The sequence below is a fragment of the Tamandua tetradactyla genome, chromosome 7 (assembly GCF_023851605.1).
Source record: "Tamandua tetradactyla isolate mTamTet1 chromosome 7, mTamTet1.pri, whole genome shotgun sequence".
NCBI lineage: Eukaryota > Metazoa > Chordata > Mammalia > Pilosa > Myrmecophagidae > Tamandua > Tamandua tetradactyla.
This window is the reverse complement of record NC_135333.1, coordinates 15,488,368-15,515,385: the sequence shown is the minus strand read 5'-3', so window position 1 is coordinate 15,515,385 and position 27,018 is coordinate 15,488,368. Positions and strand designations below refer to the sequence as shown.

At 38.7% G+C, this 27,018-nt stretch overlaps 1 pseudogene; it reads left to right on the top strand.

Annotated features, from left to right (window-relative positions):
- Positions 1-26,575, top strand: part of LOC143690371 (transcription initiation factor TFIID subunit 6 pseudogene) — a 52,097-nt pseudogene extending 25,522 nt beyond the window's left edge.
- The last annotated feature ends 443 nt before the right edge of the window (positions 26,576-27,018 follow it).

Genomic DNA, 27,018 nt, shown 5'->3' with positions numbered 1-27,018 from the left:
GTGGGCCAACACTGAGATTCGGATAGATCATATGTAAAGCAGAGTGAGTAATTGCTATCTTACCTAGTTACATAAGAAATAACTAAGTACTGTGGGGCGAAAGGTATTAAAGACACAATTCCTGCCCATAAGGAACTCAGTCTAGTGGGAAAAAGACAAGAAACCAAATGAATCTGACAAGTGTTCCTAGGGATTTCATGGATGAGCCTTGGGGAGAATATTATTTTTCTTTGATTTTCCTTCCTGTTACTTTGATCATTGCTTTTACAAAAAATAGTGTTTAATGCCAACCATGGTATCAAGGTATCATTTTACTTCAAACAAGCATAGGGTGGCAAGAGATGCTGTTGTACATGGTCAAAGAAAGCAAAAAAAAAAAAAAAATCACCATTACCAGATATGGCACTGAGATTAGTTTCCTATAGATAATAATCAAAGAAAATACACTCAACAACTCTGTCTTTTTACATAGACCCAACTTAAGTTGGAGATAATGTCATGGAAAAGAAAGGATTGATACATCTTGAGTATCTTTATTTCTGCATTCGCTATTGAACATCATGGGATAAAAAAGCCGCAATGTTCTTGGGGGACCCAGATCCCCCCAGTAGAGGGAAGTACAGATCCAACAAAATTATCTGCCCATCCTTTCAACACATCGAGCACAGTAGATGTTTTTGTATGGAAACTTACAAAAATTGTGGCTTTGCTTCGACACAAAACTTTTTCTATCTCTCAAAGCTGCTCATAATAGTCCTGAAGAGAGGAATCCACACACAATTGTGAAGCCACAAGTCCTGGAAAATAGTCAAAAGGGCTTGTGGTTTGGGTCAGAGAAGGAATACTGAAGTGGTATCTCTGTAAAAGTCATTCACTTCAGTATCACCAGCGTTTCTTTTGATCATTTGATGAATGTCATGAAAGAATTGGCTAAGTCATATCCCATGGTAACAACTACTGACATCTTTCATGCACCTAGCTCTTGGTTTTTTATTTTGTTTGTTAAAGCCAATAATAGTCTGTAAGTCCCTTTTGGAATTCTGAAAGTCCACTGACATCTTCAAAATGCTAAAAGGTTTCTTTGCCAAACAAGAGTCTGAATTGGACATAAAATCTTGGTACTCATTGAACTGATGTAGCACATGCTGTCTTTGGCAGCAGCACACCTGGTTTTGCTGCTTTGGTAAATAAAGAAGCACAACATACCATTGTGTCTCACTGCTTTTTTAACATCAACATGTGTCACACGTGAGACTTAGGCAACAGTTTGGAAATCTTTTCCACTGCTGCTTAACATTTGTCAATTTCATCAGAGTCAGGGACTTGAATTATCCATTACCTATTGAAGAACCTTTTGTCAAGAAAGTGGAAAGAATACAACATCCTTCCTTAATCCAGAGATGTTCAGTGACTTTCTAAATGACAGGTTTTGAAGTATTTGTTTGTACCTCAGGCAAGAGTTGTTTTGTGGTTGTTTGCTTGCATTGAAAAAAAACAGGGGCTCTCTCACAGAAGGTAGGAGATTATTCATGTGCTTGACTTATGTGGCAGATAATTTTTTCCATATGAATGGCATCAATCTTTCCACTCAAGGCCCTACAGTCCTCATTATAGGTGCTGGCACTCTGGAAGAAGAGAATGAGGGCAGGCAATCATATAAACATTCCAGCGCCAGAGGAAGTACTGCTGTAGGTTGAAATTTAAAAACCACCAAGCTTTATCAATTGCTTGGAGGGGAAAATTACGTTATGTGGTCATCAGTCTCCAATATGATCCTCAATAATTCTTCCCTCCTACTATTCATTTCCCTGGGTATTCCCCCTACAATGAATAGGGCTGATCAGTGTAACCATAAGATACAGTGTGTAATTTCTAAGGCCAGATCATAAAAGACATTCAACTTCCATCTTGCTCTCTCTCTCTTGGATCACTCACTCCAAGCTGGAGAAGCCAGCTGCCATGCCATGAGAACACTCAAGAAGCCCTCTGGAAAGGTTCGTAAAGTGAGGAGCTGAAGCCTCCCGCCAACAGCCAGCACAAACTTGGCAGCATGTGAACGAGCCAACTTGGAAGCGGAAGCTCCAGCCCCAGTCAAGCCTTCAGGGAAGACCCACGCCAAATTCACCCAGCTAAACTGCTCCTGAATTCTACTGAAACTGCATAAGATGATAAATGTTTATTGTTGTTGTAAGTCACTAAGTTTTGTGGCAATTTGTTATGCAGCAATAAATAACCGATACTTATAGACACCTTGATACTCTGCAGAGTTCTTTTGAAGATTACTTCAAATCAACTAAAATTGAAACATGTATTCATAAGCCTTTTCTTATAGACATAGATGGAATCAATCATCCATATTTTTCCAAAAAATTCTTATCGATTGAAGGGCAGAGGAAATGATGCAATGTACATTCAACTCAGACAATGCTGGGAAACTTTGATTTTTCTAGAAATCAGCCTAGAAAAGCAAGCTATTGAAGCTCTGATTCCATTTGCTTACCTTGTGGTTTGCAGCATTTATTGGCATCACATTAAAAAGTTGATTTTTTTCCCCAAAGGCCACACTATCATTTCCACTCCTCAGTCAAGTGAAGCAAGGTATGTTTCTCACTGAAAGTTACCCTTGATCAGAATTGTTTTACTGTTTTTTGAACTGTTTGCATTTGTTTCTATTTTAATGAAGGAGCCATTCATTTTTTAAGGACAAATGAGAGAGAAGGAAAAAACAATTCTCTGTAAAGATTTTAAAAATAATTCTTCAGCGTTGAGGAAATAAATTCCTAATGTAATAAAAATGAATTTTATGCAAAATTTTGTGTATCTGGGTGTTTGTACATTTTGCCAGAAAGCTGTTCATAGGTTTTTATCAGATTCTCAATGGTAATTATGACCTCAAAAGGATTAAGGATGCCGGAGACCCGGGTTTGATTTCTGGTACCTGCCCATGCAAAAAAAAAAAAAAAGGATTAAGGAGCCTTTTGATATACATGTGACAAATGCCATGCTAACAGTATCGATTTTTCCTTGTCAGTTGTCCAGAACTTCTGCCATTTTTATACTTTCTCAAGACAGTCTTATTACAATTTTCTATTTTATTAGTATAGGGCCCAATATTTTCATTTTGAGTCAAAGGCTTTATTTTGGGAGAAGTTTTTCTGATGTTTGGGAATCCTCCTGATCTTATCAAGATCATCCTCCCAAATGATCTCTTAGGGCAATTATTTACAGGAAAATTTTCCACAGAGAGCTCATCATATTCATTTATGTTGATTCCTGTTAGCTTCCATTTCAAAGTATAATATTTTGTAAATTTATAGCCCCTTATGAAGTGCATATTTTCTGAGGCCTGCAGCTTGCAAAGCACTGGGTCCCTGGAATTCACTAGAAGGAAGCCAGAGTAATGAGTAAAAGGGATGGGGAAAAGTGAGAGACAGCTGCAGTACTGGCTACTCTTAGGGACTCTGTCTAGGGACAAAGCATTATGAATTTCCTCTGCCTGCTTTGAGGTTGTCCAGTTCTGCCTGCCCTTAAATTTGGGAGAAAGTTTTTTTTAAAACAAATCACTGGGAGTAAGATTTAGGATCAGAATTTTATAAATTTACTTTTCATGCAAAACATGAATGGATTTTGTCTTGGTGGGAGGAAAAGAATTTCTACTCTTTTTCCCAGGCTGAAAGGTATTTAGATATGGAAAGTCTTCACATCTCACTTTCTTTTATTAATTAGCAGGGACATCTGCATTAACATGGGATCATTAATTTATGATCTAGTAGGTCTTTTGCACCTCTAACTTCCTGATGAAAGAGAATGAAACAAAAAGGAACTGTTTGATCAAGACTTCTCCCACAGATTTAAAAGATGGTTCTTGAATAACATTAAAGATACTGACTTCGCTGTTGTCTGTTTCATTTGTTGTGAGAAAAACATATTAACCAAAAATGGAGGCATTAAAATTCAGACGTTGTGTTACTCCCTGCTAACTCATTAACACAATAGCATAATTGTCATTCTCTCTAAATTCCAAATAAAATCAAATTTCGGTAACACCAACCCAAGATGTACCACTTCTCAAAGCAAAAATTCAGCTTCTACTGAGAGACTATCAGAAAATGTAATTGAATTGGTAAAGTTTTTGTTACACTTATTCATTTAACTGGCCTACATTCTCATCCATCCACACCTATTTTCTTCTCTGTCTCTGTTTGAGTCTTGGTGAGTGCTCCTGACACAAAGTTTCCTTCCAAAAAAAGAATCCTCAGAAACAGTAATACACAAGTAACACGTATCACGAATGCATTTCTCTTCCGTTGCTGCTGTTACAGGTTGTCACACACTCAGTGGCTTAAAACAACACACATTTGTTATCTTATGTTCTGGAAGCCAGAAGTCCAACCGGGTCTCACCGGACTAACATCCAGGTGTCAGCAGAATCACGTTCTGTCGGGAAGGCTTTGGGGGTGAATCAGTTTCCTTGCCTTTTTCAGTGTCTGGAAGCCCCCGTTTCTTGGCTTGTGGCTCCCTTCCCCCACATGCAAAGTCAGCCACAGCAAGGCGAGTCCTTCTCACATGGTGCCACCCTGGTCCTTCTTCTGAAGTCATGCCTTCCCTCTGATTCATCGTCAGCTTCTCTCTTCTGCCTTTGAGGACTCTTGTGACTGACTACACTGCAGCCAACTGGAGGATCCAGAAGGCCCTTGCCATCTCAAGGTCATTAATTTAATCACATCTGCCAAGTCCCTTTTGCTATGTAAGGGAACATTTTCATAGATTTAGAGATCGGGACATAGAAATTTGGAGGGAAGGCGGGGTGGCAGGGGACAATATTCTGCTCCGTCCAGCGAGTATCTAAAAGTAGCATTCTTCAAGATACAGGGCAACCTACCTTCTGAAAAAACTGTGTTTTATAACTTACAAGAAGCAACTGAATCCCCCGGGTGTATACCCACATAAATATCACGTAGACAGACATCATGGCAGTCAACCACAGAGGTATTTGCTTTCTTTGCAGTGAACCTCCCTGAAATCTGGCCACAAATAGGCGAACAAGGAACGCCTAGTACATGAAACAACCCTATGTAGACAGGGACCGTGAATTTTACTGTTGGTTTTTAAGATTTAACCATTTTAGTGTTGTTGCTGTTGGTTTTTAAGATTCCAAAAAGGTATCAAGAATTGGTCTTATAAATCTTACTATTATTTATTTTTAAGAAAAATTGATCTATTGGGAAGAAATATATGTCTTAAATTTGTTACGCTTGAAAGAAATAGGGAGGGCAGCCAAGGTTTCTTTCCATTGGGCTTCGTTCTTGTTTCCTCCCCAAGATGCAGGCACATCCTGGATCCACATTTTTGGATTATGTTAACCATTTTCTTCCCAACAGTCATTATTTATGGAGCTGAGTATAGACTACATATCTTAGCCACGGCCTTTTTCAACAAATACTTATAGCATGTTTTCACGTCCAAATTCATAAGTTTTGATTATTTGCATAATGTATAGTTGGTATTTTATGAAATTGGCACGGTTGCATAATTCTGACAGTATGGTGTGCACTCAGTAATTTAATACACACATATAATTCATCCAATTTTGATCAGATTAGGCAAAATAAATGAAAATGAAATTGCTACAATTACAAAGGTCCTAACCTGTCAAATATAAAGGCCCTGTGTGAATTTAATATACTTGAAAATGCTACCTGGAATTCCAAACATGAAATAAGATGAAACGGTGTCCATTCCGGCTTCTCAGATAGGATGCAGGGCAGAAGTGAGTAAAGGAAGATTTATTTCTTTGCTGGGCAAATGGCACAGATTTCCTTTTGATGGTCAACTGCTTCCAAGACAGAAGGAGACCATGTTGCAAACTCCACTCTTGATTATAAACATACTTCAAGTTACAATCATGATAAATGTATGACATGTGCAGCCCACATTTTTATTCCTATTCAAATATCTTGGGCAAATGAGAAGGAATGATAGTGTTTTTTTTTTTTTTTTTTTATTTTTAAAATCCTACCAGAGATTCCAGTTACTTAATGTGCTTGTCTAATTGCTCACATACTACCTACATAATATTTATAACAAACATTCTTTTGTAAAGTTTCTTAATCAGCTTTTGAAGGTTGCCCATACCCTCTTTAGCATAATTCCCCTTTTCTGCATGCAAAAGCTGAAATATGCCATGTTCTTGTTTTACCCTCTGCCATCCAGTCTCAAGAAGCTGGATCTGATAAGCATAGCATTAAAGAAAAAAAAAAAGGCAGGGGACTGCCACCAGCTGTTGCTAATAAAACAACTGCAGCCTCTGCATTGGTAGCTTCCTCCTCTAACTTCATATCCCCATGGTGTTGGCAGTAATTGGGAGGGGGTTACAGGGGCATTTCTTTCTCAAGAGAGACGATAAGAATATTAATATTAATGCAATATCTGCTCCTTCAGATGGGAAGGGATAAAATGAAATGATTTAAAGAAGACTTGATCAATCATTCCATTTCTTGGCAAGAAAATGAGGCTTTGCATTTAAGAAAGCACATCTGGGTAGAATCACAGTGCTTAAAAGAATTGGGTAGTTGGCAACCAAAAATTCACCTCCTTGCTAGAGTTAGATGTTTTCCATCCCTCTAAGACTTCTGACCCTGCCGAGGGCAAAGCCAAACTTTGAAATCCTTTACATGAAAAAATGTGCTCACAGTGTGGTACTCTTTTTGTGACTTTGCTGCTTTCCTGATTTACTAGCAGGGTCCAGGAAAGCTAGGGAAGCATCTGGGGGATCTGGTCCACTTGTCTGATTCTTGAGAAAGGGTGGCCGCCCTGAGAACCTTCCTGGCTCTGTGACCTCATATCTTACCCATGCAGATCTTTCTGCTCCCACTGCTGCTCAGGAAGTGGCTGCAACCAAGACTTCTTTGGATGAGCATGGACAGTCAGCCAAGCCTTTCAAAGTCTGGGAGAAGTCAAGAGGTTGCTGCTTCAATTATGACCAGGGCATCAGGGAGGCTTCAGCACAAAAGGACCCTGCACATGTCAGATAGACATGGGTTTCTTATGACATGATTTCAAGGTTTTGCTACTGAAAGCACAAGTGCAGCCTTGTGTAGGAGACAAAGATGTGTGGCCTCAGGGAGGGGGGTGAAACACTCTGATCTTTTCACTGCTCTCCCTCTGAATAGTGAAGGACCCAGCATGGAGACATGTGTGACCTGCATCCCCCTCGCCAGATGCCAGAAAGCCATTAGCTAACGAAAGAAGCGACCTTTTCCATGACATTCTGCTACCCATCCGCTCCCGGAGAAGAAATGCCAGGAGGGAAAGGCTCTGGGAGTCAGAGCAAGGTGGGGCTCATCAGGGCAAAATCAGAGAACAAAACAGATTTGGAAGCTCACAAGAAGATAAGAAAACCCAACTCCAAATCACAGTGAAGAGGAGACAGGTTTTGAGAGAGGATCTTCATTAGAGTTTTAAAGGTCATAGACACACCATCTTCCCAAAGAAATGCACATGCACATACACAGAACTCATTTCCCCAGTCGTTATATTCATTTGTCATACCCTGATTGTCCCAAACAAATAAACCACCTTATGTTATCCTTAATATAGTAAGGCTCGTCCCAGATCTACTTCAGAATCCCTGGGTGAGCAACCTGGGAATTACTGCATCCGTTAACAATGGCTCCTAGCCTTCTATTCCCTTTTCCCTTACTCCCAACCTTTTTAATATTTTTTAAGTGGCATTTTTGCAAAATATTTGAACCATCATTAGCAACATCAAGGAACATATGCCTGTTTTCACATGAGAGGCACTCTTTGTTCAAAGAGAATTTTCTTGTTTTTCCTATTAGAATACAAGCTTCATAATGTTACGGAGTTTCCAGTGCCAAGAACCGTACCTGACATACAATAGGTGCTTAATAAATAATTGTCAACTGAAATGAGTTAATGAATGAATATAGATCTGTTCTCTACCCTCTAAGAGCACAGAGCTTAAGAGAATACTATCCATATGACCCAAAGCAGATGGCCGACACATAACTGGCAGCAAAGTATTGGCCAAGTTCTGTTTCATAAGATGATTGATTCAATTCCTATTGCTGTTTCATTTTTGGACATCTCACAAGCAGATGAGATGCTTCAAGGTCCTTCACGTGCACATGCGTCCATGCACATGATTTCTAAAGAAGTACTATTCTACTCTTTAGTACATTATATTATTGCTATGGAAACAGCAATATTTTAAAGGAGAACACAGGAACTTTCCAAATACAGTATTTATTCTTCTTGTACTAGCAAAATAATGTGTTTTGCCTAAGAACTGTTAGGTGGCCTGCAGCTAAATATAAAAAGACAGATTCTCATTATGTGTACATCTATGGGAAAATTTGGTCCACTGGTTTTTGAGATACATTTTAAAATAAGCTCAGCGCAAAACTCTCAACAGACTTGGGGCCTTCAATGCAACACTTAATATGTTCACTTTGTTTTGAGTTAGAAAAACTATTTATGTATGAATTTTAGACACACTCTCTACAGGGTTGCAAGCTAGCATTGCCTTTGGATTTTCAGAGACCAACTTCATTTGTTACTTCTCTCCATCCATCAGTGTTCTGTAATGTTCAGCTAGCTAACGTGGCTATAGCTTTCCTGGACTGACCTCAAATTTTAACCAAAAAGTTATAAGACAAAGCATGAATCACCTAGGCTTCACTAGCACAAAAGAAGAGGAACCAAACAGGACTAGACAACTATCATAAAAAGGTCATTCCTTCATGTTCACACACCTGAATGTTCAGTGTCAATTGCAATATTCACTTGCACATTCTTTCCTTCCTTACTGCTGTTTTTAAAACAAACTTTGATAGATATACTTTTAAAACTTCTCTTCCTGCTGACAAAAGTTGGGATCAATTTAAGACATTCCATTCCATCATTATAGTGGTCATAAATCCTTCCTTCAATTACATGCAAAATTGATGGTTTTGCATTTGTCCTTAGTTAAAACGTGTATGTGGAGGTGGTAACAGGTCTTTTCTTTCCTAGTGATGGAACAGACTTGAAGCCAGTGAGACCTAGATTTGCAATTTAATTATTTCATTTCAGTGAGGTCATACAATACTGTCCTTCTGAACCTGGCTTATTTCACCCAGCATAATGTCCTCAACATTCACCCATGTTTTTGCATGAATCAGAACTTCATTCCTTTTTAATACCAAATAATATTCCATTGTATGTATTTACCACATTTTGTTTATCCATTCATTGGTTGATGGACACTTGGGTTGCTTCCACCTTTTGGCAGTTGTGAATAACGCCACTATGAACATCGGTGTACAAATATCTGTTTGAGTCCCTGTTTTCAATTCTTTTGGGTATATACCTAGTAGACAATTGCCCGGTCATAAGGGTAATTCTATACTTAGCTTTCTGAGGAACTGTCAAACTGTCTTGCACAGCAGCTGTACCGTTTTACCTTCCCACCAGCAATGAATGAGTGTTCCTATTTTTTCACATCCTTTCAAACACTTGCAGTTTTCTGCTTATTAGTAGCCACTCTCATTGTGATTTTGATCTGTGTTTCCCTAATAGCTAATGACATTGAACATCTTTTCATGTGTGTTTTAGCCATTTGTATATCCTCTTTGGAGAAATGTCTATTCAAATCTTTTGTATGCTTTTTTAATTGGGTTGTTTGTCTTTTTATTGCTGAGTTGTAATATTTCTTTATATATTCTGGATATTAAACCCTTATCAGATATGTAGGTTCCAAATATTTTCTCCCATTCAGTAGGTTGATTTTTTTTTATTAATTAAAGAAAAAAAGAAATTAACACAACATTTAGAAATCATTCCATTAGTAGGTTGATTTTTCACTTTCATGCTAAAATCCTTTGATGCACAAAAGTTTTGAATTTTGATGAGGTCCCATTTATCTCTTGTCTCTTTTGTAGCTTTCACTTTGGGTGTAGAATCTAAGAAACCATTGCTTACCACAAAATCTCAAAGATGCTTCGCTACATTTTCTTCCAGGAGTTTTATGGTCCTAACTATTATATTTAATTATGGTCCCGACTGTTCCATTTAGATCTTTGATCCATTTTGAGTTAATTTTTGTATAAAGGTGTGAAGTAGAGCTCCTCTTTCATTCTTTTGAATAAGGGAATCCAGTTCTCCCAGCACCATTTGTTGAAAAGACTGTTCTGTCCCAGTTGAGTGGACTTGGAGGCCTTGTCAAATATCAATTGGCCATCGGTGTGAGGGTCTATACCTGAACTCTCAGTTTGATTCCATTGGTCAATATATCCATCTTTATGCCAATACCATACTGTTTTGACCACTGTAGTTTGCAATATGCTTTAAAGTCAAGAAGTGTAAGTCCTCCAACTTAGTTCTTCTTTTACAAGATGTTTTTGGCTGTTGGAGCCCCTTACTCTTCCAAATAAGTTTGATAATTGGATTTTCCGTTTCTGCAAAAATAGGCTATTGAAATTTTTGTTGGGATTGCAAAGAACCTGTAAATCAATTTGGGTATAATCGACATGATATTTGGCCTTCTGATCCAAGAACGTGGAATGTTCTTCCACTTATTTAGATCTCCTTTGATTTCTTTTAACAATGTTTTGTAATTTTCTGTGAACAAGTCCTTTATATCCCTGTTTAAATTTATTACTGGATATTTGATCCTTTTCATTGCTATTGTAAATGGAATTTTTTTCTTGATTTCCTCCTCAGATTGCTCATTACTAGTATATAGAAACACTACTGATCTTTGCATCTTCATCTTGTATTCTGCCACTTTGCTAAACTAGTTTATTAGCTCTAGTAGCTTTAGTGTAGATTTTCTAGGACTTTCTATATATAGGATCATGTCATCTGCAAATAGTGAAAGCTTTACTTCTTCCATTCCAATCTGGGTGCCTTTTATTTTTTTCTTGCCTATGTGCTCTGGCAAAGTTGAATATGCTTTCTATTCTTTTTTAATGTTGACTAAGAAGAAAAAAGCCTTGAAAATTTGTTTCTTGTTTACCACTTTTAATGGACCTGGCATAATTAAATTCCCAATACGTTAACTCCCAGAGATAAGATTGGCTGAAAATCCTTCCTTCCCCATATCCAGAGAAGATTATATTCATCCTGTTATTCAAGACCACCCTTCACCCCAACATTGGGTTTCATCTTTTTATTTATAGTATTTTATCTTTGATCCCATCTCCTTCTGCCTGTCCCATGGCATGGCTCCATCAAGTTTCCTCTTTCTGTCTTTTATATTCCATTGCAAGTGCATGATCCCCAGTTTTAGCTAGCCTCAGGGCTGTCCAGTGATTCTTCTGCTGAGCTATGGTTGCTCTTTTCCCCCATCCATTTCATCAGAGTTTCTAAACTTTCATCAGTCTTCTCCGTGTCCACCCTCTAGCTCCTTTGTCTCAGCAGATGCTCAATCTGTCATAGAAATACAGATGCCACTGAGGGTGGTCTGTCCCAAGTTCTACCTGATTCTCTGAATGTACTCATTCTTGTTTTGGCTGCACTTCTTTCCTCACAATGCGCATCTTTCCCCTTGGTTCTCCCCCTCTCATTTGGTCCAGGACTCTATGCTATCATTTTTCCCCACCCATCCCCGAACACCTGTAAAATCTTTTCTTGGACTGATTCTTTTTGTTTATTTTTAAATTTTTAACCATTTTTTTATTGTTTCATATATATACAAAGCAAAGAAAGAAAAAAGCAATAGTTTTCAAAGCACTCTTCAACAAGTGGTTACAGGACAGATCTCAGAGTTTGTCATGGGCTATCATACGATCCTCTCAGATTTTCCTTCTAGCTGCTCCAGAACACTGGAAACTAGAAGGAATTAAATATGTTTTTTATCATCACAATTGACATTTTCCTCTTTTTTGTGTGTGAAAAATAGCATAAATACAAAAAAGCAATTAACTTCAAAGCACAGTGCAACAATTAGTTGTAGAACAGATTTCAGAGTTTGGCATGGGTTACAATTCTACAGTTTTAGGTTTTTACTTCTATCTGCTCGAAGATACTGGAGACTAAAAGAAATACCAATGTAATGATTCAGCAATCATATTCATTTATTAAACCTTACCTTTTCCGTATAACTCCACCATCACCTTTGATCTTTCTAACTTTTTCATGTTGTAAGGGTCTGTCATTACTGTGGGGTAGGGAGATGCAATTATCTGATGTTCTGGAGAGGCTGGTCTGTCTAGGTTTCAGGACTTATTAGGTCTTGGACTGACTCTTTTGAGCTTAGAAATGAGATCAAGAGTATCCCACCCCCACAAATAAACAAGCAAACAACAACAAAGCACTCACTTTGAACTTGAGCCTGCCAAGAAGAGGAATGAAGAACAAATACCTGTTCTTCATTCTACCTCTGTGTACTTTCCCTTCATGTTCCCTCTGCCTGGGGTAAAATTCTACTTATTACTGTATGTTCAAATCCTGCCTACTCTTTAAGACCAAATCAAATGTTATTTTCCTTCTTAATATCCCCAAATGCAAATAGCTTCTTGCATCCTTGGATTCCTAAACCATGCATTACCTGTGCCTCTCTCACCAGCATCATCTCTTTCTTCTTCCTTGTGTCATAATTATGAGTATGGCTAGCTCATCCTATATTGGAAGATAGGGTCAGATTTTGTGTCTTCTTAATCTCTGTATTCCCAAGAATGCCAAACACTTGTGCATATAAAGTAGGTATTTAGTCATGTCACTTAGAGAGATGAAGAATCTGAGGTTGCAAAGGTTTTAGTGACATGCCCCAAATCGCAAAGCTCATAAGTGGCAAAGTTGCCACTAATTTCAGTGCTCTTTCATCTCCTTGTATCAGTCCCTGCCTTCTTAAAAGTTATGTTTCAACCAGGTCATAATTATACCATTTTTGAGGTCTGTGGGAAGTTCCCTTGAATATCTGCTTTCTGAAGGAGCTTTTAAAGACTTACTTTTATTTCATGTTTCACATAGTAAGAGCAAAATAAATGTTGAACAAATGAATAAGTAAATTTGATGATATCCGTAGAACTTGAATTTTTTGAGAAGAAAAATCAGAAGTGTTTGGAGTGAGTAAATACCACAGGAGGGGCAGCTGCTTCCTGCTAGCAATCACATGCTGGAGCCAAATAAACTCTTTGCTGCTGATGTAGGATGGTGGTGAAGGAGAATGGCTGCCCCCGCCCTGAAAGGTGGTGTGCCATTCTTTTTGTTGTGCCACATTTCCAAGTTTGACGTTTTGGTGATTTAACATATTTGCTAAATTACAATGTAAATGTCATTTGTTTTCAAAATCTAGTTCTGTCCAATTCTGATCCTTAAGATCTAAGATAAAAATATTACCAGCCATAAGGAGACCATTAGGAAATGATTTTTTTCTGCTCTCAGAATTTCATACTGAGGGTGGATCTACAAATGTTGAGCTAGAAGAGCAACTCTAAATGATTAAAGAAAACTAGTCAAGACTGTTTCATTGTCAGCTTTCTGTAAGGTCATGTAGAATATATATTCCAACATGCATACAGTTGGCCCCAACTCTGCGTTAAATTTTGAGAATCCGGGTGCTTCTGTTGTTTATCGCATTATTCTCAGTAATTGGTGTTTACCTCGATCTAAGTCTTATCATATTTGACAATGGTAGGATTATATGAAAAATCTCATGGCACCACAGGTTATCTTCAGATCAAAATAAAACCACTGGATAATAAGCGGTTTGCAGAGCTGAGGAATGTACATTTAGTTATGGGACAGAACACTTTGTGATTCTGAATAGGGCTGGTGAAAGCATTCAGTTAACCCCCCAAAAAGAGCCTATTAACCAAAGAGTTTAAAAACTCTATTGCACCTTAAAAAAAAAAAAAAAAAAAGATGTTCAGCAGCAGATAACCACCCTTTGGCAAGAAAATGAGAGTATTAGCCCATAGCAGACTTTTCCAGCAATTGCCTCACTGAAAAGACTCTAAATAGAGTAATTACATAAAGGTAAACTTAATGACATACAGAAATGATTGAGCACATTTTAGGTGGGTTAACTGAAGGCTGGATGTATTTGTTTTTCATTCCTCACTGAAAAGTAGAAGCTGTGTTTCATATCTGTGGGAAGGAGTCACAGGAGTGAATATAAAGATTAAAATACATCATAATTGCTTTAGTCAAACGAACAGATTTTATATATAAAATAATTCTGTAAGAATAATTTAGGGAGTGTTTTGCATAGAAATGAAGTATCAGTTACAACTCCATTTCCCGACTACCTTAGACAATTTGTCTTCCCAAAATGGATATTTTAATCTCTAATTTATTAAAAGATGAAATGTTGGAATGTTGGATAGATTGAAATCATTTGTCAGATCACGAAGTCCTCATAACATTTCTCAGCCTTAATAACACATCTGCTCTTAGAATGTGGTCTCTTGATAATAGCTGTCTGAAAGTGTCTGAATTTAGGGATTATTTGAGACAACAGATTTCCTTCTATTTGGAATTGAATGAGGCATCTGCTCCCTCACCGTTAGCTTTGTGCGATAGTCTCAAGGCATTCATAAAGGGGCAGATCATTTTGGACATTATGAGAAGGAAAAAAGACCTCTGTTGACAATATGAAATTTGGAAAGAGGAATTAAGAACCTTTAAGAGTAGTATTTTATGTTCAGAAAGAGAATTCCACAGTTTCTTTTCCATCTGGGGAGAAAATGATGACTAGAACTGAAGGAGCAATATAGCACTCCAAAACCAACAATTAAGGGAAAATCTCGATAGAACTCTAAGTAGAAATTCACAACATTTTATCGGATGTGATTTAGAACAACCAACAGAACTCAGTGGAAATGGGCAACCACGATCGGTCCAAAAACCATATGCCAATTGAGCATTCAACTGCAAGAGTAGGCTAAACAGAATGAAAGTCATACATAAAAATTACTTTCTGCATTTGACTTCTAAGAGAATATTTAAAAAAGAAATTAAAACCATAACAAAACTTTTATGTACATTCAAGGATAAATTATATTTACAAACAAATGCTGGTCAAGAGCTCAAACTCTCTGAAGGTTCTTGAGAGATAAGAGACCTGTATCATCTGCCTACCTTATATTTAATTATAAAAACTATCACTTACTGCTAGGAAAGTTCATTTCAAAATGATAGTTTTGCTCTTCTAGTCCCACACACACTACAAAAATGTTCTCTATATTTAAAAAGAAGTGAAAGAAAAATCTTAGCCAAGTTTCATCGTATTTGCATGTTGTCATCCTACAAGTAGCTTCACTGATGGTATTAGTGGGTGTATCACAACAACAAGATAACATTTTTGTTACAAACCAATCCATATTACATGTACATATGCAAACATATATACAAATAACACATATATTAGATATATGATCTTTTAGGAGGCCTAGATTCTCAGATTGTACAGCTGCACGAACTTGATTATTTTAACACAAAAAAAATTGGGCCCTGCCTGAAAAAATTACAGCTTTCCAAACACTTACTGCATAGGACAACACCTAATTGTTTTAGAATAAGTAAAGGTGTAACGAGTAGCACCTGCCCAGTTGTCTTTTTTTTTCCCAGTGCATCCTTTCTCATTGATCTTTCTGTTACATTTAACACCACTGATTACCCTCCTTTTGGGACCCTTTCTGCCTTTGGAAACTTTCTGCCACCTTATTATCTCTCCGTATCTCTTGAATCGCTAGCCCCCTAAATCATGATTGTCTTCTCCGTGGTTCTCCAAGGCTGCGGGTCGGAGAGTAGGGGTGGGAGGTGGGGAGTTTGGAAATGAACCGGGCCTTTGCCGTTTGTTGCTGTGATTGGGAAGTGCTGCTGGCATTTAGTGAGGGAGGAGCGAGGAGGGGCAAGAGTGTTAATTTTCTGGGATACACAGAGCTGTTCCACACCTTGAGTATTTGCTCTGCCCAGAATGCAAACTGCGCTATACTTTTCAGAAACGCTGAGTGGAAAAGCCAAGTTCTGGGCCTTTCATTTTTGTTTCTGAACCCTCACTCTGGATCATTTTGCTTCAACTGGGGTCGAATGTCCCATACACACATAAGACCACCAAGTCTGGCTCTCCAGCCTTGCTCTTTAGTCTAATACCAGTTGCTTGTTGAAGATCTCCTCATGGGCAGTTCAGACGGATATCTACCCAGAAGCCAGGCTGGGCATAGCCAGTCTCTTTTGCATCTTCCTTCTTCTTTCTTCCCATATCCAAATAGTTGGGTTCTATCAATTCTCTTTACCTACAATGTCTTTTGGAATCATTTCCTTTCATGTTCCATAGTTACCCCTTAGCAGACACCTCTGCTCATCCTATATGTGGCTTCCCTTCCCAATCTATCCTACGTGCCTCTGCTACAACCATTATTTTTATGGAACACTCCCTGACCATTTTCAATAATTCCCTGTGACAAATCTTGCCTATTAGTTCACATTGTAAGTCTTCACCTCCACCTTCAATATCTCTTTCTCTCATTTCACCCTTTGTCTTTTAATATCCCCTTGCTTAGATTTTTGGTCCCCTCCAGGCTGATCTGCCTGATTGTATTATGTGGACATTTCATTCTTTTCTCACTCCTTTTGCCCCTATTATCAATGCTGATTCCATCTCCCCCACCTCTCCCTTTGTAGGCTCTGTAGCAGTACCATGTGGTGACACATTAAGAGTTTGAGGCAAAAAAAAAAAAAAAAAAAACAACCCACAATATTAATCCAGTTTTTATTTAAAAATTTGATATTTTTTAGGATGTATTTTTCTGTATCATTTGTGATTCTTAACTATTGCATTGGAATATCGTTTATCTTGATTACTGAGTTTCTTGGCACCTCCTTAAATTCTGCACCAGAGATGAACACCTCACTCATCTCACCCTAATCCCAGCCCTGCTTGCGTCCTCATCTTCCTTTTCCTCTCCCTTTGCTAAATTTCACCCCCTCCTGAGAGTCCTCCCTGCTGAGAGCCCTCTTTATCTGTGTTTTTAGCAGTAATATAATCATTGTGTCTGTCCAGCATTACTATCAGAGGCTAAGGCCAAAGATGAACTTGTGAAAAATGTTGAGGGTGGCAAAGATGGTTTTAGAGCCTCAATCCCAGAGAGATGATGAGCAAAGAGGAAATGGGCTTATTTCTTAGGAGTGAAAAAAGATAGTGCCACACATGTCTGTTCTGCTTCTTGTTTTTCCAGTGTGTACACGTTGCCAAGGGAGAGTTCTTGTCATCTTGAGGTTTGGGATATGTGATCCCCCTCTCGGACCAGGGATCCAATGCTGTGCTCTTCGCAGAACTAAAATCATTGCTTAACAAAGACCCATGAGCATCCCAGAGTGTGTGAGCTGGACAGAGACTGAAACCTCAGATAAGACATCAAGATGCAATCATAAGAACCTTGATCTTTAGAGAATATGAGAGAAACAGCTACCACAACAAAGCACCCTCACATTATCCCACCATTATTTTGCTTTGAGAACTATCTGCAGATAGATTAGGTTCAGCTCATCAAACACCCTGGAAGTCCATATATAGAAAAATAAAATTAAAATCAGCTTTGTGTGGGGCTGCCTTCCGTAAGTCGCTTCCACAACTGCCCCTCCCAACTGCCGTGGCCCCTTTTGGGTCCAACAGTTCATCTCCTTCGCAGTGAAAAAGAGTCAGTTTAGCTCCTCCTGCCTCAGTATGAAAACATATGGCTACCAGATAATACGGTTAAGCATTTCTGAGGCGAGTGGCAGAATAAATTAGTTTCATCTCACTAAAGGAAGAAGACACACCACGTTTGAAAACATGCACATGTGAATTTGAAGGTGGGACTTTAGTAGCTGAACTGGCCTTTGGTGGCTATTTTAGAAATGAGTAGAATCAGATTTTGGATTCATTCATTTCATGTTTCTAGAAGTTCCATTCTCCACCCCTCCCCTCATTTAACTGAGTTCTGATATTCAAAGAATGGGCAGCTGGAAAGCTAGGTCAAACTACTTTCTTTCTCCCCTGAACCTCCCTCCCTGTCTCTACCTCCTCCCTACTCCTACATCCCTTTTCAACTACTTTCTTCTCCTTTTCCCACCCAAATCCCCTTTCACAGACCCTGATATGTTTCATAATCCCAACTGCACAAGAACAAAAATTAAGTAAACTTGACAGCCATAAATTGTTTCTCCGCAGATACGCCTTTCTAAATAGTTTCAACGTATTACAGCTTTTATGCACAGCAAACGCATAAATTATACATGGCCTGTGCCAGACACTTCCAAAATGCAATAACTTCTCTAAGATTTGATTATTTTGAACATTAGACAGGCAGCAACAAGAAATATCTTTTTTTCAAATTAAAAAGGTACAGAAAGGAGATGTAAGTAAACATGAATTCATTGTTGCTGCTACATTGGGACCCACCTAACTTCCCAGGTCTATTCTAAAGAGGTCGTTTGTCCTTGGAAAGGGCCACCAATTTAGGGGAGTTCCCCCCAGGTGAGCCAGGACGTAGGGCAGGTGTGCTGAGCTGCAGGACCTTGGAGGTGGGGAGAGAAGTCTCGCCCTGGGTCTCTGATTGGCCCATCCCCACTCATGGCAGGGCCTCTCCCAATTCAAGACTCTTAATTTAATCATCTCTGCAGAGACCCTTTTCCAATATAAGGTAATATTTAAAGGTTTCAGGGATTGGGATCTAATAATTTTAGGGGTGATTACACAGCATTACTATCAGAAGGCTAAGGCCAAAGATGAGCTTGTGAAAAACACTGAGGGGGCAAGGATGGTTTTAGAGCCTCAATCTCAGAGAGACAGTGAGCAAAGAAGAGATAGGCTTATTTCTTAGGAGTGAAAAAAAGATAGAGCTCACATGTCTAATTTGCTTCTCATTTTTCCAAGAGGGAGAGTGGTCTTCGCATTCAAAAAGATTGAGCACAAACTATCAAGAAATAAAGACCAAGATGAGTGAAGACTACTACTCTAAATACGTGTTTAGCCATGTTTTGTGAACTCAAATCTGTATGTTGGGTTCTAGTAGCAGTGGTAGATGGGACCCCAGAAGCTCTGTCAGAAAGTTCCTTGTATTGTATGATTCCTAATTCTTCAAGCTGTGGCTTAAATGTCACTTCTTCGAAGAGCAGTCTCTGAACACCCCAAGGATTCATCTAAGTGTTTATTATCTGTCTCACCAAGGGCCTGTGAGTTCCACATGGTAAGGATTGTTTTCCTCTTAGTTGTCAGTGTCTACCCAGCACCTGGGGCGGCTCTTAGTACATAGTTAATGTTCAATGACTCCTTGTGGAATGAATAATCATAATAATAGCCAACATTTTTTTAGCACTTAATATACGATAGATACTCTTCTAAGTAGTTAATATTTACTAACTCACTTGGAAGGAAAAAAGAAGAAAGAAAAGAAATGAGGGAGGGAGGGACAGGGGAAGTAAGAGGGAATAAGAATAAGGTATGAGAAGACATTGACAAATGCTTCTACTTTCAAAAGGAAGGATAACAAGAAGTTTTTAAAATACTAGCACTTGGTAAATTCAAAGTCTATCCAAACTAAAAATCTAAAATACATTAATAAACAGAGTTTGTGAATAATATGAAATCTCTTAGATCTTATAATGGATCTATATAAAAAGGCTGAATTTAGGTTTCCCCCAAAGCTGTTGTATGAATACAGAGTAAGTAGAAATTCATGTGAAATAAATAAAAATGAAACCTGGAGCCCTTAACCTACTCTTGCACTGCAGGAAATATGTTTTCACCTCCTAGCGTCCCAATCATATAAGTGGAGTGACCCAATTACGGGAATAGTAGGAGCCACGGACAACATGGCAGAGTGCAAGGAGCATGAGTCAAGTTGACTTAGGTCACATGAGCAAATTATTTAACATTTCTAAGGTTTTCTCTCCTTCCCGTTGTACAGTACATGCCTGAAAGTGTTATTATGAGGATTGAAAGAAACAAAGAATGAAGGGTCTGGCATATGGTAAGTTTTAGTCCATTTCTCCCTCTATCTTTCTTTAATTTCTATTGTACTTTGCACAGGGCAGTAATAGATGGAACAATGAATTTTAATTCTGATTTTAAGGAACAAAGCTACAGTACAACCAGAGGAAGGGGACCAAATTGGTGAAGTAGCTACAGATGACATCTTATTGTAATAAAAATACCTTATATTCCCATAACGTCTGACAGTTTCTCATAGGGTTTGAGTTTCAAAACAATACTATCAGTTAAGCAGATAAGCTTAATATGCCATTTCATACATGAAGCTACAAATTCCCAAGGAGATTATGTGGCCCACCACATGTCACATCCTTCATAAATAGCAAAGCTGTGGCAGGAATGCTAATTTCCTGGGTGTCTACCATAGTAGTTTCCTCTTTTTGATACTGTCTCCCTTACAAGTAATGATAGAAGGAACTGGGGATTATTTATCCTGGAGACGTCTAAGGGAAGACAAGATACCTGCCTTAAAATAGTAGGAGGGTTGTCTTACAGTAAAGAGAGCTGATTTCTCCCTCCAAAGTATAGACTCTGATGGCTCTGGACCCGTGAAATTAGAGCTGGACAAACTTTGACTTAGCATCAGAGAGAGATTTGGGGGTAAGCAGTGAGAGACTAAGGCTGACTAGTGAAATATTCAAGGGTGCAGGAAAGGATTCCTGAATTAGGTTATCACATGAACTAGATCCACTAATTTATTTCATCATTAAACACATAATTTTGGAGCAAAAAACTGGGCTGGGCATTGAGGGAGATGGAGAGAGAATTAAGATGTTGGCCCTGACCAGATGGATCACCTCAAAAATCCCCCACCACTTTAGAAATCATACGAATGCTTGACATTCTTATTTAAACAGATTTTAAGACATTTGGGAAAACACAATTGGCATCAAGAGTGGAGACTTCTACAACTGATAGTAATGCTTATATCCACCGAAGGTATCTTGATTTTTCCGATAGAGAATGGACATCAGAACAAGTATGCATGGATGTGTGAGCACTGTGTTCACCTTTCTCAACTAGACACAGACAACATGACAGGGTGACAGGTGCTTTCTCTCTCTACAACCTCCTTTGGAGAAAAATTTTTACTTCCTCTTGTGCAATCTAGAATGCTAGCGTAACTTATAGGGAGGTAGGGGTCAGTGTCTCTAAATCGGCTTGCCTTTGAAAAATTTAAAATGTAGCCGTGTGCTATTCTAAAGCATTTCAATATTTGCATTTCCAATGCTTATAATTTATAAGCATTAATTTTATGAAACTTGGAAAGATCACTGTTTGTCTCGTTATTCCAGTTCTGCCGGCATCACACCAGAACTCAGAATTGTGGAACATATGAGATAGAAACCTGACACTCAGTTCTCTGCGATGTGTTAACAGAGAAAAAAATTATGCTGCTGTATAAAAAGCTGGATAATCAGTCTCAAACCTCAAATTATAAGATTAAATCAATAAAGAAAATAATTGAAACAGAACACTCAAATCAAAACCTCTGAAGACAGTCCAAGGGATATAATGGAGAGTTGTGCAATGAAATAAAAACAAACACTTTCTTAAACTGCTGTTGAATTTATAATCTGGATTAAGAATAGATCTTGCTCAAATCCATAGCCCATATATTTTTCTTAAAATAATGTGTTGAAGGGTGTTTTGTGTGTTAGGAATGTATTGTTGTATTGGTTTTGTTTGTTTGAAAAAAAATACCTACCACACTTGGCACATCAGGAATTATATTTTCTATGATTGAAAGCAGTAAATTTGTTTTAAAAGCTGAACTTACTGGTCCACAAGCAATTTCCAGCTCACTAGATTTTCTAAGGCCTTGCCACATTTCTTAGTGCAAAATCAAGATGCACCTGGTGACCACAAGCCATCAGAGCCTTAAGAAATCACACACAAAAAAGCAGCCCTATGGATCAGAGTTCCGATTTTTATCAAAATTCTTACTTCAAAAAGTTTGATTTCTCTCTGACATGATTCTCCCAAACTCCCATCTCCCTCAAAAGACCCCAGACCAATGATCTATCATAAATTGGAATTTCAGATTCAACTGCTGCGTGCATAGAGATTTTTCCCTCTGATTAACTATTTTAAGAATTAAACATTTAAAACCTTCATTGTTTCAAAAAGCTATTATTTATTTCTTGAGCTTTCAGCATAGAAGTGAGCTAGAAACATAAGGGCTGAGCAATGGTTGAAAAATTTGCCTCCCCTACAGAAACAATGAAAAGTAGGATTTTTTTCTCTTTTCAGTTGCTTTATAGGGCAGAGTCTTGTACCTGCAGAATAGGAAAGAGACTGGTCTAATTGTACTTAACAAGTATTAAGTCAGTCTAAATCCTCTTACTTGAGTCCTGCCCTTCCCTCGGCAATGACTCATTTCTCCTCTAAATTGTAATCTTAATGTTATAATAATGGAATCTCATTTCATTTTAACTCTCAGGCTTCCCTTACTGGAGTCTGCGTACATCTGTCTATCATGGTCTGAAGTGACATGCTAAACTAAGGTGATGCCAGGAGACTATTTATGATGACTACAGAGTCTTGAACCAGAGCCCCGGACCCCTGCTTTGATCCTTCTCGACTTTATGTTAAAAGGAAAAAATGCATCGTTTGTTTCAAAGGCCTCCACTGAAACCGATTCTATCATTTTCCTTGAAGGCACATTCCTGTGTCTCTAATTCTCAATGGTGGGAAAATATTTGATTCATAGAACCAAAATCCTTCATAATCCAGAAAGCATTCCCTTCCCTGGGACAATTTAAGAGCTTGTACCATTCCCGTGTGTCTCCTTTGTGCCCATGAGGACTAGAATCAAATGGACCTGCCGTCGTCTCTTCTTCGAGTCCTTTCAGCGTCCCCACTGTCCTGGGAAAATGTGCACATTCAGGGTGATTTGCTTCAGAATCTGTGTTCTGTGACTGCCTACTTTAAGAAATCTGAAGAGCTTCATGTCCGGCATAGTGATTAACAGTGTGTCTGCCTGGGTTCCTCTTCTCGCTGTAACTATGATCTTGGACAAGCTGCTTCCTAACATAAGCCTAATAACACCTTCCGCAGAAATCTGTTGAGAAAATTCAGTGAGATAATGCACAGAAAATGCTTCGAACACAGTAAACCCTCATCAAACGTCAGTTAATATCACTTCAATGGTTTAGCTGCTTGATTATCAGATCCAGGATTCAATGTTGGGCTCTCATGAATTTAGGGACTTTCTATGGGCTAGAAACTTACCATCCTTTATGTGTCTTACAAATACATGCAATAGAGGGGTTGAGATTTAATACTGGCTCACATTGAGCCTCATTCTTTTTGGCACCTAAATCACTCTCTAGTAACATTATATGCAATGACAATAAGTACCCTGGTACGTGGCAAGGTTTGTATAGGCAGAGATTAAAACGGTCCGAGAGATGCCCCACCCATGATGACACTTGCTTGCAGGTTTGGATTTGGGCTCTCTCAACCACATCCAGGGCTTTGCAACTGTTCTTTTTATTTATGGATAATTTTTAGCATTTTCTTTAGATCATTTAGAAGCAGGTAAGTCGAGAGAGCATCCCAGAGGAAACCAAATGGCAAAGGGGAAAGGAAGGGACTTAGCAGAGACTAACACAACACAGTTCGAAATGCGCAGAAGGAAGAAATGATTGATGTGGTCACAAAGACAGGGAAGAAAACAAGAGTGACTGTGCCAAGCAATCTTTTGAGTTGGGTCCTGGTCCAGGAGTACAAGTCGGAAGATTAATCTGGGGAGAAAGGAAAGCCTTAGGAGCACAGTCACAGGCATCCTTAGTGTTGAGAAAAGCTTGGATTATATCCACAAATCCAGAGAGGGCTTCCTGGTGTGCCACTGTATGCTCAGCGGGGATGAAGAAAACACTGGTCTGGATTGTACTTCTACTTTCCAAGGCATCAACCATCAAATGATTTTTCTAAAAGACTCCCTAGGCAACTTTGTACAATGGGGGTACAATACTTCCAGTGTGCTAAGAAAGTACATTAGTTGACCATCTTGTTAAAGTCCTACAGTATCTAAAGTTCAGTGGTAGATCTGGAGCCTACCAACACAGGCACCAGGAATCTTGCTCATATTTGCACAAACAGGGTTAACAGTGATCAGCCGTGTCTGATGATTTTCCTTACTTTCTCCCTCCCTCCCTTTCTTCTCTCCATTCCTCATGCAAATATCAAACAAAAAAATTTTTTTTGCTCATTTTTAGTTCCGGATCCTTCTACAGCTTTGCAGGCATATCAGCAATGTATCCCTGATGACGAAAATGTTATCAACACAAAATAATTAATATGGGCTATTTATTGAGGAGGGGGAAGAGGGATTTCCAAATTGTATTTAAAATATAATATGTTGTGTGTGTGTTATAGACAATACATATAAAGATACTATGAAGGGTCAACGTAAGCACAGCAGTAGAGTCAGAAAGGAAAATTTTCCTTTTAAAGGTGCTTTCTCAGATATAGTTTGTAGTAGTCATTAATAGAGTAGACAAAATTACAAGTTTGGCCATTTTTTTTAATGAAGTGCGTCTCACCATACAGGCAATGTCAAGAAAAGAAGAACATTGGTTTCAGACTTTAAAAAAAAAATCAGTTTTCTGAAGAAAAATGTCCTTTGAATAATTATTGGATGTTCTCCCCGTAGAACAGAATAATGCAGGTAAAATGCTACAAGGTTAGAACCCTAGAACCCTGAATCACCTACCCATGGGGCATCAGATTCTAGTTCTTTCATCTAGTTTAGACAAAAGTCTCCTTTTCAAAGACCCAGGATCCCATTTCCTAGACTCAAAGAGCTTCAATGTCTGGAAGAGACCTTAGAGGTTCCCTGGTCCAATCCTCTAGTTTTACACTTGGAAGCTAAGACCCCTAGGGAGGTGAGTGACTTGGACAAGCAATGAGCAGAACCAGGGTTGGAAAGCAGGTCCTCGGGTCCCAGGCCAATACTTTCCCCACTACAGCATGCATCTTCTCTTGACAGAAATGGAACCTGCATCAAGAGTCTCATGAGAGATGCCATGTGTTTTTTTTTTGAAGTGTGATGCATTTTTTATTCAACTTTGAGAAAAATACTGCCAAAGTGTTCTCTAGGGAGTAGAGCCTCTATAAGGAGAGAAGGGCTGTGTGCTTGGAGATCACAATGAATAATCATTCGTTTAACACTAGACCGCATCCCAAAGGCCACCACCCCCTGGGAAAGGATCTGATGGAGAGCATCTGAATCGGCTTAGGAGGGGAACAGGGAAAAGTTGAGGAACTTAACAGCCAAGGGATTTTGGAGTAGAATCGAAAAGTGAACAGAACTGGAGAAGAGAAGAGCTAAAGGTAGCAGAAGAGGAGCCCAGATCATCTTTATTTCATATAAATGTTTATCCATCTATAATCTTTTTCCGTGCATTTGTTAGGAGCCCAGTAAGGCAAACCAGGGTGGGAAGCCAGCACTTTTCTGTGTGTGTGTGTGTATTTAACCCACCAAAACTTGGGGAGCAGGGCACAGTGTGGGAGGATAAAGGAGTCTGGATGGGGTCAGACACAAAGACAAGCTTCAAGAGAACAATAGAATTGAAACATAATGGCCGGATGGGACAAGCATAAAGCGTATTGTCCCCAGCTCAGCAGTGGAATGGTGATCAGTTCCCTTAGTACAGATCAGTTCTCAGGATTCCTCATTTGTTTTAGAATAGTCTCAACTAAGTTTCCTTTATTTTACAAAAATATTGTGGGGGGGGGAGGTGTGCTTTAAATTTATCCAAGCTTAGATGTGAATCCATTTATACCACTTGGTACAATATCACTGAAGTTCCAGGTAAGAGTTTTAAAAATTATTTTATTTCCCAGATAGTACTAGATATTACAATATCTAGCTATATTTCTTCACCTAAGCAGGTGCTGAATAAATATATGTTTAGTCACCCTCCAATTGTTTGTCATTGGACTTAAGATAGTGGTATACGTTTAATATCAAGCTACTGCTATATGCATGCTCAGGAAGATCTTCCACGTGTTTCCTTCTGTAAACACAGTCTCAGAGTATAAGAATTCTTATAAGATCTCACATCTAATTGATTTGATTTTTCTTTCTTTCTTAACTGATGTTGAGAGAAGAGTCTTTTCAGTTATTACTATGAATAACGTAGTTTGACACTTCCTAAATTTTTTTCTCTGCAGTACCTGAGCATAAAACAATACAACGACAGAAAAGAACACATTCTTTCTTTGAACGAAGTCCACATTGTTTCTGAGACCAAGACTTCGAGAATCTCTGTTAACTTATGACTAATTCAGAGACAGTGTGAAAAGAAATAAGAGACAGGGCTTCCTCAAGGCTTTTCCTAAGGGTCTTTTTTACATCTTTACATGACACATCTCTGAGTGCAGACTGTCCGGGTCCCCCTGCAGGAACTGCCTGCCTGCCTGCTGGCCGAGCCGACCAGCTCCACGTGCCTGCGTGCCCCTCAGATCTCCAGAGGGACCCGGCCAAGGGCCTATGTGGACTTCCGTTGGAAGAGCAGTCCTGTGTTCCGACCACCTTTTCAGTTCTGGCTTCTTCACCAGAGAGTGTCTGAAAAACCAAAATGATTTCTACTCACATGGAAATATATTCTTAACAGAAAAAAAAAAATGAGATCTCTGTTCAGATAAGTACTTAATTTCCATTACACATTCAACAAACCCACCAACACAGCAGGTGGCTTTTTGGAACCCTGAGTCATTTGTGGGTCATCCGACAGGCCGCCAGGTTCGGATGAGAGAACTCCTGGGATTTATTAACTGACCACTCTTGCTCACAGTGAGAGATTTTCTAGAAAAATGAAACGAGGCATCGTATTTCACCCAAAGAAATACCATTCTAGGCAAAAACTTAAAATTAACTTATGATGAATTTTACTTTGCTACTTTTATTTCTAAAACGTAATTAAAGAATAGAAAATTAGTGATTTTCACAGGCAAACTTCTAAGCAATCCTAACAGTGGTTGTCACTGTTGTCCCATCATCACCATCATCATCATCATCATTACCA